Source organism: Phodopus roborovskii, unplaced genomic scaffold (genome assembly GCF_943737965.1).
Source record: "Phodopus roborovskii unplaced genomic scaffold, PHOROB, whole genome shotgun sequence".
Taxonomy (NCBI): Eukaryota; Metazoa; Chordata; class Mammalia; order Rodentia; family Cricetidae; genus Phodopus; species Phodopus roborovskii.
The window spans coordinates 15643528-15647520 of NW_026125397.1; the positions used below are offsets into that span (position 1 = coordinate 15643528).

The following is a 3993-nucleotide window of genomic DNA, read 5'->3' on the forward strand; positions in this document are numbered from 1 at the left end:
ATTGAGCAAAAGAATGGAAATAATCCATACCAGAGGTGGCAGAATTGAGTACTGCTATAGAAAGGGAATCAGAATCGAAGACCTTCCAAAAATAAAACACAGGGAACTCAAGATGTGACTGAACTTTGTAGTGGCAATGGCAGCTGCTTTTTGGTGTTGTAGGGACCTGTGTGTTCTGATCCGAACAGCCTGCAGGTCAGGTAAAGCTCCCTTTGTTTCTATAACTGGTCTTATTAATGATGTACTCGATTCCAGGAGGATGAAATAACATTACATTCACAATGATTTTTGCCTGGAAATAATAATATTGGATGTCACTGTTTGCCTAAATGCTTATGATACACCAAATCAGGGAGGTATTTTTAGAGTAGATAATTTAGAAACTTTGACTAAATCAGGGAATGATATTTGTTGCCTGCTACTTTACACTAGCTTTGTGTTGATTTTCTTGTATATATTATTTTGATTCAATTTCACTGACACTTTAAGATGAATGATTTTGATCCATTCTAGACACAAAGAAGCTGGGGTATATTCAGGGTGATCACCTGATTGAGACATTGAAATGAGAAGTTTTCCTTCACTTGACTACTTTTTAATGAATGAGAGCGACAGCAAAATATAGATGTTGCCTACACAACTACCATACAGCCATAATCATTAAAAGTTAATTTAGTCAATAATAATTAGTGGATTCTAGGTACAAAGAATTTTAATGAGGAACATGCACTTATATAGTCCCCAAACAGCCTCCCATAAATTACTTACTCATAAAAAAAATGTAACTATGCTGTGAAGCAAACAAATTATAGTCACCACAAAACTAGTGTCCTCACCAGGGGTTGATGGGAATGGGAAGGCTCTGATGAGATACAGTTGGGCATAACAGAAAGCAGTGTGTATTTGTGTCAAGATATCCAAGTCTGTTTGTGAAGAGAAATCAGACATTGAAGGTCAACACTCTGTGACATTATTGCCTCTATGCTTCATAATTGCCAGCATGTCTCTCTCTCTCTCTTTCTCTCTCTCTCTCTCTCTCTCTCTCACACACACACACACACACACACACACACACACACACACACACACACGAAAATACCAAACTTGAACGAGGCTTCTATAACCTGGATGGTGCCAAGAGTCCCCAACAGGCCGTGCAGTGAGGGTGTTGGGTTTGGTCTGTGTCCTGCCTGTACCAAGTTATGAGCTTTGACACTTTACTCCAGCTTTATATACACATGTCCTAAACAGGGTCACCTTGTTAAAACCTACTTCTCATTAAAGGGGAGCACATGTTATGAGCAGGAACATAAGTCAGAAACACACAACTCAGTTCTTTAGCAAGTCTAAAGAAACCAGACTGAGTTTACGGATGTCAAGCAGATTTGATAAAATTTAATATAGAATATAGCCACAAACAACATAAACTATTTTGGGGTAATGCTAACCGAATAAGTGAAAGTGTAATAAGAACTTTGAGTCTTTAAGGAAAGAAATTAGATACCAGAAAATGGAAAGATCTCCCATGCTCTTGGATAGATAGGATTATCATAGTAAAAATGGCAATCTTGCCAAAAGCAATCTATAGATTCAATGCAATCCCCATCAAAATCCCTAAGCAGAAACACAGACTCAACACCCATGTAAATACTAATGTAGTTTATTATTCACATATGTTATGTACAATATGGCATGCAGTACTTTAGTAGAGACCTTTATTGGGCTAGAAAAATACTTCCTCCAACATTTACTTTTGATGGTATTACTAGAATTCCATAATAATACACACATACAGAGTGAATGGTTTATAACTGTTGTCCTATAAAATGTTAGATGCAAATCTTATAAACTCTTAGGTGTTGGGAACAAAATTAAAAAGCATTCTAGCAAAAGAAAGAAAGAAAGAAAGAAAGAAAAAACAAAATGGTCATTTCCTCTTAACTCGGCTTCTGGGAGGTGGGTCCCACGCAGAGTCAAACATGAGGATCGAAAAGTGTTATTTCTGTTCCGGGCCGATCTACCCTGGCCACGGCATGATGTTTGTCCGCAACGATTGCAAGGTGTTCCGATTCTGCAAATCCAAGTGTCATAAAAACTTTAAGAAGAAGAGGAACCCACGCAAGTTCAGGTGGACTAAAGCCTTCCGGAAAGCAGCTGGCAAGGAGCTCATGGGGGACAACTCATTTGAATTTGAAAAACGAAGAAATGAACCTGTGAAATATCAGTGAGAACTATGGAGTAAAACTATTGATGCAATGAAGAGAGTTGAAGAGATCAAACAGAAATGCCAGGCTAAGTTTATAATGAACAGGTTGAAGAAAAACAAAGAGCTGCTGAAGGTCCAGGACATCAAAGAAGTCAAGCAGAACATCCATCTTATCCGGGCTCCTCTTGCAGGCATGGGAAAGCAGCTGGAGGAAAAAATGGTACAGCAGTTGCAGGTGGATGTGGACATGGAGGATGCTTCCTAATGGTGCCGCCTGCAACCAGCCCCGTGTACACTGGAAACCGGAGGAGACTGTTGGTTCCTAAGCTATTGATTGGTTACATAATGTCCTTCAGACAAAGGTAATGCACATGTTCTCCTCTTACATTGCAGCCTGTAAAGGCATCCATCCTGGGAGTTAGATCTCAGCTCAGTGTTTGCTTTACAGTGTTCTGCTCATAAAACACGAAAGTTTGTGTGTAGATGAAGGCATGGACTCTGGGCATAACATGGTTGAGCCATTGCTTAATGGCACCAGGCAACATTACTGTCACACTGTCTTGCTGGTGTGAAATTTGTAATGGTGTGATATTTTCCTTGTACTGGTATTGTCTGTTTATTAGGGTTGTTGAAGCAGAGGTCACATCAAAGAACTAACCGTTCTCATGACAACCTCAGTCTGTTTTGTTTTGGTTTAGTCTGTTTAGTAGCTCCTTTCTTGAAGCCTCATACTGGCTGCATAAGATGCTATAGTGCAGCTGAATTATGCTGGGCTGTTTGTCCTGCCTCACCATTTTAATGTGCAGCTTGTGGATATTGGGGGTGGGGCGGGTTGAATAAACTTTGCCAGAATGATACTTTATTACTGTTTTGGAGAATGCTCTATTCCAAGTTGTGTCTTCCGGCCCAACAACACCCCCACCCCCCTCCAGCCCAGCAGTGGTCTAGAAGCAGAAGAATCTTGGTGCCTTTTACATTTTTTTATGTGGTTTTCTTTTTTTTGGATGTTTGAGACAATGTCTCTCTATTATGTAGCTCTAGCTGACCTGGAAGTCTGTAGACCAGGCTGCCTTGAACTCACAGAGATCCACCTGCCTCTGTCTCCCAAGTGCTGGGATTAAAGGTGTGCCATCACACCCAGCATTTTTGATTTTCTTTAAAACAAAACAAAACAAAACAAAAAAGCCAACCAAAAACTCTTTGGTTTTGGAAAATAGAATTTATGGACAGAATGTTGCCTTTTATTTGTACATAAATAAAACCTTTTCTAAAGTGAAAAAAAAAAAACAAAAACAAAAACAAAATAATTCTAGAATAAAGAAAGGCCGGGAAGAAATAAGAAGAATGCCTGTATTCAATGGACTTCCCAAGAAAATTTCCAAAGAAGCATATATTTATTAAATATGAATGTTCTTTCAACAATGCCACTAAATCACTTCTCTGACCAGCACTGCATTCGGATAAAGGCTATCCCTACCCCCCTTTCAGATTATTCTCCCTATAGGATTTTTCTTATTCTACCTTTCATAATTCTAGCTTATTCTTGTGACTTTGCCTTTCTAATGCCGTCTTGCTTCACTAGACTCTGAATTTAAAAAGAATATGCTTAGTCTGTATATAAATTTTACCTCAAATTCAGCAGAGCATTTGGCATGGAACTTGCTCCATACACATTTCCTAGTGAATGCAAAAATCAATACACAAATGAGTTGCCAGTGAATCAAACTGTCAATGTATCCAATCAATTAATGTGATTTCTCCTCAGAGCATATTCACTGTTATCCTTT

At 38.9% G+C, this 3993-nt stretch overlaps 1 pseudogene; it reads left to right on the plus strand.

The window, feature by feature from the left end:
• Positions 1 to 1950: 1950 nt before the first annotated feature.
• On the plus strand, positions 1951 to 2572 carry LOC127215216 (probable ribosome biogenesis protein RLP24; annotated as a pseudogene).
• The last annotated feature ends 1421 nt before the right edge of the window (positions 2573 to 3993 follow it).